Raw genomic sequence first — 7691 nt, forward strand, 5'->3', positions numbered from 1 at the left:
AGCCCTTGCCACGTCGATGTCTTGGCTGCTTCCTCTGGGGTAGCACTCCAGCCGGCGGCCTTCTGCGTCGAAGACCTTGAAGAACATCAAGGAGGCGCCATCGTATTCGAAATGAATCACGAGGCCACCCCCTGTTCGGCAGACCCGGGCGATCTCGCCCCACCCTCGGGTCATGAAGACTTAGCCCGGAGCAATGACTTCAACCTCCGCATCGGTCGCCGGAGTGCTGCAGTCGGCGTGCTGCAGCCAAAGATCGAGAGGCCCCCTCGACGGCATCTCGAAGGTGAAGAATGGAGGGAAGCAGATCCAGCTGCTTGGAGGCATTGCGGTGTGGAGCACGAGCTCGCGAGAGGAGTCCGCAGCGTGGAATCCAGGAGCAACGGCGCGCGCCGCCATGGCTCGTCGACGTCGCCGGCATCAGGGACGCCGTCACCCGCCATCTCCTTCTCCAGGGCCCTCGGACCGGGCATACAGGGGTAGCGGGAACCCAGGAGGTGGCCGCTCGCACCAAGTCCTTGTCATCTCCGGCCTCACAACCTCGTCACGGCAGCCATGGACCGGTCGTTTCTTCGGTGGGAGCGGGTCAGGCCCCTTCCGGGGGGCCTTTCCTTTCTCTTCGGCTGAGAACCGGCGGATCGATGCCATTGGCGTCAAGAATGGAGGAGGAGCAAGGGAGCAGAAGCAGGCGGAGCAAGAAGAGATGGACAACGGGGGCTCATGCCTCTCCGTACATATAGTCAAGGGGAGGCCAACCATCGACCTCCACGATCACAAGTAATGATGACCCTTTTTGCATGCAGCAGGGACTCGTTAAATCGGGCAGTTGCCAAGGCAGCGTGGGGAAGCGGAGACACCCACGTCCAATCAACCGCCACACAGTGACCAAGGCCGCAGGCAGTTAGGGCCCATGGCGCTCCGCACTTGCCCTTTGGCTTCGCTGCTAAGCCAAGTCCGAGCATGCCTTGGGCCTGGGGGCTACTGTCGGCGTTCTGGAAACGGCGGTCCCCAGACTTGCCTGCCTATGGCCTGCAGCGTGGCTCACTAGCGGCCCAGTGCGGCCCGTCTTCATTAACCCATGTTCAAGACCCTCGCAAGGGGCCAAGCCTCACGGGGCGGACAACGCAAGGCCTCCTTAGGGGCAGCCTCACCAGGCAGGCTCGCGAGGATGCAAAGAGATCAAGGCAAGGGGTACCTCGCGAGGTGCTCATGATGCAAGCCATGATGATCAAGACCAGGTGGGCGCCGGCCTGCGGAGTGTCCTTGTTTCCTCTTTGGTGCAAAGGGGAAAGCACAAGCACGGAGTATCGAGGCATCAAGCAAAGGTTTCCATATCGGTGCAACGAGACCAAGGCTAACAGAGCGGCAGGACGGAGGTCACCATGGAGCCCAAGACGACGTCATCACCAGTGACTTTGGCAATCGAAGACCATGTTTAGTCAGGATAGCTTGTACTAGTTGTCCCCTTTCAAAATGACAGTTGTTGGCTTCCTTCCTGCTCAATATTCGGGAAGAGGACCAGGGCCTCTATAAATAGAGATAGACACCACAGTAGAAGGGGATCCGATCAAATCCTTCCTAAGCAGAACACCTCACCACCACAAGAACACGTCTCGCGAGGCTGTTCTTCCTCTGTACTTTTCATCATCATCCCAAGAGGCAATCCACCACACCACACACAGGAGTAGGGTATTACACCACAACGGTGGCCCGAACCTATATAAATCTTGTGTCTCTTGTGTTGTTTCATCGTGCTAGCTTAGAATCGCGGCGAGGTTGTGGGCGTGTTTCGGTAGGGAGAAGATCTTCGTGCGCACCCCAGAGTTCGAACCTTAAGGGTTTTGCCAGAACCCGATATCCGACATCTTGTGTCCCCAACACACCCAATACAATGGTAAATTGTATAAGTGCACCAGTTCGGCGAAGAGATGGTGATACAAGTGCAATATGGATGGTAGATATGAGTATTTGTAATATGAAAATATAAAAACAGGAAGGTAACAAGTGGTAAAAGTGAGCACAAACGATATTGCAATGCTTCGAAACAAGGCCTAGGGTTCATACTTTCACTAGTGCAAGTCTCTCAACGATAATAACATAATTGGATCATATAACAATCCCTCAACATGCAACAAAGAGTCACTCCAAAGTCCCTAATAGCATAGAACAAACGAAGAGATTATTGTAGGGTACGAAACCACCTCAAAGTGATCTTTTCTGATCGATCTATTCAAGAGTCTGTAGTAAAATAACACGAAGCTATTCTTTCCGTTTGATCTATCATATATTTCGTACTAGAATAACACTTTAAGACACAAATCAACCAAAACCCTAATGTCGCCTAGATACTCCAATGTCACCTCAAGTATCCATGGGCATGATTATACGATATGTATCACACAATCTCAGATTCATCTATTCAACCAACACAAAGTACTTCAAAGAGTGCCCCAAAGTTTCTATCAAAGAGTCAAGACGAAAACGTGTGCCAACCCCTATGCATAAGTTCACAAGGTCACTGAACCCACAAGTTGATCACCAAAACATACATCAAGTAGATCACGTGAATATCCTGTTGTCAGCACAAATAAGCACATGCAAGACATACATCAAGTGTTCTCAAATCCTCAAAACTCAATCTGATAAGATAACTTAAAAGGGAAAACTCAATCCATTACAAGAGAGTAGAGGGGGAGAAACATCATAAGATCCAACTATAATAGTGAAGCTAGCGATACATCAAGATCGTGCAAAATCAAGAACACGAGAGAGAGAGATCAAACACATAGCTAGTGGTACATACCCTCAGCCCCGAGGGTGAACTACTCCCTCCTCGTCACGAAGAGTGCCCGTATGAAGAAGATGCCCACCGGTGAGGGATCCCCCTCTGGGACGGTGCCAGAACAGGGCCCCGATTGGTTTTGGGTGGCTACAGAGGCTTGCGTCGGCGGAACTCCCGATCTATGGTGCTCTTGGTTGTTTTCGGGGTATATGGGTATATATAGGAGGAAAAAGTAGGTCGGTGGAGCTGCGAGGGGCCCACGAGGATGGGGGGCGCGCCCAGGGGGCAAGCGCGCCGCCCTGCCTCGTGGCCTCCTCGCTTCTTTCTTGACGTCCACTCCAAGTCCTCTGGATCACGTTTGTTCCAAAAATCACCCTCCCGAAGGTTTCATTATGTTTGGATTCCGTTTGATATTCCTTTTCTGCGAAACACTAAAATAGGCAAAGAAACAACAATTTGCACTGACCCTTCTGTTAATAGGTTGGTCCCAAAAATTAATATGAAAGTGTATAATAAAGCCCATTAAACATCCAAAACAGATTGTATAATAGCATGGAGCAACCAAAAATTATAGATACGTTGGAGATGTATCAAGCATCCCCAAGCTTAATTCCTCCTCATCCTCGAGTAGGTAAATGATAAAAACATAATTTTCAATGTGGAATGCTACCTAACATATTATCAATGTAATCTTCTTTATTGTGGCAAGAATATTCAGATCCATAAGATTAAAAACAAAAGTTTAATATTGACATAAAAATAGTAATACTTCAAGCATGCTAACCAAGCAGTTTATGTCTTATCAAAATAACATAAACAAAGAAAGCTTATCCCTACAAAATCATATAGTTTTGTCATGCTTCATTTTCGTCACACAATATGCTCCCATCATGCACAACCCCGGTTTCAGCCAAGCAATTGGTTCATACTTTTTAACGCGCTTCGGCCTTTTCAACCCTCACGCAATACATGAGCGTAAGCCATGGACATAGCACTATGGGTGGAGTAGAGTATGATGATAGGGATTATGTGAGAAAACAAAAAAGGAGAAAGTCTCACATTGACGCAACTAATCAACGGGCTATGGAGATGCCCATCAATTGATGTCAATACGAGGAATAGGGATTGACATCCAACAAACGCACTAGAGCTATAAATGTATGAAAGCTCGTCAAAAAGAAACTAAGTGGGTGTGCATCCAACTTGCCTGCTCACGAAGACCTAGGGCATTTTGAGTAAGCCCATCGTTGGAATATACAAGCCAAGTTCTATAATGAAAAATTCCCACTAGTATATGAAAGTGATAACTCAAGAGACTCTCTCTAGGAACAACATGGTGCTATTTTGAAGCACAAGTGTGGTAAAAGGATAGTAACATTGTCCCTTCTCTCTTTTTACCTCATTATTTTTTTATTTGGGATTCTTTGGCCTCTTTTTTTTCTCTCCCCTTTTTTTTATTTGGGCTTCTTTGGCCTATTTCTCTCTCTCTCTCTCTTTTTTTATTTCGTCCGGAGTCTCATCCCGACTTGTGGGGGAATCATAGTCTCCATCATCCCTTCCTCATTGGAACAATGCTCTAATAATGAAGGTCATCACACTTTTATTTACTTACAACTCAAGAATTACAACTCGATACATAGAACAAGATATGACTCTATCTGAATGCCTCCGACGGTGTACCGGGAAATGCAATGAATCAAGAGGGACATATGTGAAAAAATTAAGAATGATGGCTTTGCCATGAATACGATGTCAACTACATGATCATGCAAAGCAATATGACAATGATGGAGCATGTCATAATAAACGAAACGGTGGAAAGTTGCATGGCAATATATCTCGGAATGGCTATGAAATGCCATAATAGGTAGTTATGGTGGCTGTTTTGAGGAAGATATGAGAAGGTTTATATGTGATAGAGCGTATCATTTCCCGGGGTTTGGATGCACCGGCGAAGTTTGCACCAACTCTCAAGGTGAGAAAGGGCAATGCACGGTACCGTAGAGGCTAGAAAATTGCGTAAGGGTAAGAGTGCATATAATCCATGGACTCACATTAGTCATAAAGAACTCATATACTTATTGCAAAAGTTTAGTAGCCCTCGAAGCATAGTAATACTACGCATGCTCCTAGGGGAAGCATTGGAAGGAGTTAACCATCGCGCGATCCCGACCTCCACTCATAAGGAAGGCAATCAAAGAACACCCCATGCTTCAAATTTGTCACACAACGTTCACCATACGTGCATGCTACGGGACTTGCCAACTTTAACACAAGTATTCCTCAATTTCATAATTACCGAACTAGCATGACTCTAACATTACCACCTTTATATCTCAAAACAATTATCAAGTATCAAATTTATCATAGGGTTTAATGCACTCCATATGAAAGTTTTTATTTTACCCAACTTGGATGCCCATCATATTAGGACTAATTTTATAACCAAATCAAATTACCATGCTGTTATAAAGACTCTCAAAATAATATAAGTGAAGCATGAGAGTTCATCTATTTCTTCAAAATAAAACCACCACCTTGCTCTAAAAAGATATAAGTGAAGCACTAGAGCAAATGACAAACTACTCCGAAAGATATAAGTGAAGATCAATGACTAGTCAACTAATTATGCAACTATGTGAAGACTCTCTAACATTTAAGAATTTTAGATCTTGGTATTTTATTCAAACAGCAAGCAAAAGAAAATAAAATGACATGACGCTCCAAGCAAAACACATATCGTGTGGTGAATAAAAATATAGCTCCAAGTAAAGTTACCGATGAATGAAGACGAAAGAGGGGATGCCATCCGGGGCATCCCCAAGCTTAGGCTCTTAGTTGTCCATGAATATTATCTTGGGGTGCCCTGGGCATTCCCAAGCTTAGGCTCTTGCCACTCCTTATTCCATAGTCCATCGAATCTTTACCCAAAACTTGAAAACTTCAGAACATAAAACTCAACAGAAAACTCGTAAGCTCCGTTAGTATAAGAAAATAAATCACCACTTAGGTACTGTTGTGAACTCATTCTAAATTCATACTGGTGTAATATCTACTGTATTACAACTTCTCTATGGTTCATACCCTCCAATACTACTCATAGATACATGAAAATAAGCAAACAACACAATGAAACCAGAATCTGTCAAAAACAGAACAGTCTGTAGTAATCTATATAATTCGAATACATCTGGAACTCCAAAAATTGTGAAATAAATTGGTGGACCTGAGGAATTTGTCTATTAATCATCTTCAAAAAGAATAAACCTAAAATCGCTCTCCAGTAAAACATGGCAGCTAATCTTGTGAGCGCAAAAGTTTCTATTTTTTTACAGCAAGATCGCATAGACTTCACCCAAGTCTTCCCAAAGGTTCTACTTGGCACAAACACTAATTAAAACATAAAACCACATCTAAGCAGAGGCTAGATGAATTATTTATTACTAAACATGAACAAAAAGCAAAGAACAAAAATAAAGTTGGGTTGCCTCCCAACAAGCGCTAACGTTTAATGCCCCTAGCTAGGCATGATGATTTCAATGATGCTCACATAGAAGATAAGAATTGAAACATAACAGGAGCATCATGAAGAATATGACTAACACATTTAAGTATAACCCACTTCCTATGCATAGGGATTTTGTGAGCAAACAACTTATGGGAACAAGAATCTACTAGCATAGGAAGGCAGAACAAGCATAACTTCAAAACTTTAAGCACATAGAGAGGAAACTTGATATTATTGCAATTCCTACAAGCATATATTCCTCCCTCATAATAATTTTCAGTAGCATCATGAATGAATTCAAGAGTATAGCCATCACATGAAGCATTCTTTTCATCATCTACAAGCATAGAAAATTTACTACTCTCCACATAAGCAAATTTCTTCTCAGGAATTGTAGTGGGAGCAAACTCAACAAAATAATTATCATGTGAGGCATAATCCAATTGAAAACTAAAATCATGATGACAAGTTTCATGGTTATAATTATTCCTAATAGCATATAATTCATCACAATAATGATCATAGATAGCACCTTTTTTCTCATAATCAATTGGAACCTCTTCCGAACTAGTGGATTCATCACTAAATAAAGTCATGACCTCTCCAAATCCACTTCCATAATTATCACAATAATATTCAACATCCTCCAAAATAGTGGGATCATTACTTCCTAAAGTTGACACTCTTCCAAACCCACTTTCATCAATATAATCATCACAAATAGGAAGCATGCTTTCATCATAATAAATATTCTCATCAAAACTTGGAGGACTAAACATATCATCATCATAAAACATAGCATCCCCAAGCTTGTGGCTTTGCATATGTCGGCGTCCTGGACTTGGGGGTATCCAGTCCTGCCTGCCTGCAACTCACCACGTGGCTCCATCGACGTCCTGGTACGGCCCAGCTTCAACAACAACACAGCCAGACCCTCACAAGGCGGACGACGCTAAGACCCCCTAAGGAGTCGGCCTCCTCGGGAGGGCTCCTAAGGGGCAGAGAGATCTATGCGGCTACCTCATGAGGCTCAGCTGATGTGAGCCATGACGACCAAGGCCAGGAGGGCGCCAGGCGGGTGCAGGGTGCAGGTTTCCTCTTTGGTGCAAGGGAGGCAAGCCACATGCGTGGAGTCTTGAGGAATCAACCAAAGGTTTCCATTCTGGTGCAACGGGACCAAGACCGCCAGGACGGCAGGACGGAGGTCATCACCGAGTCCACCGCAGCGTCACGGCCAGAGGCTTTCCGCAGGCGAAGACTACTTTTGTCAGGATAGACTGTACTACTTGTCGCCTCTCAAATCCCGCCGTTGTGGAGTCCCTTCCCGCTCATATTTGGGAGGAGGACCAAGGAACTATATATAGGACTTAGCCACCACCATAGAGAGAGATCGATTCCCTCCCC

This window comes from Triticum dicoccoides, chromosome 2B (genome assembly GCF_002162155.2).
Source record: "Triticum dicoccoides isolate Atlit2015 ecotype Zavitan chromosome 2B, WEW_v2.0, whole genome shotgun sequence".
In the NCBI taxonomy this organism is placed as follows: domain Eukaryota; kingdom Viridiplantae; phylum Streptophyta; class Magnoliopsida; order Poales; family Poaceae; genus Triticum; species Triticum dicoccoides.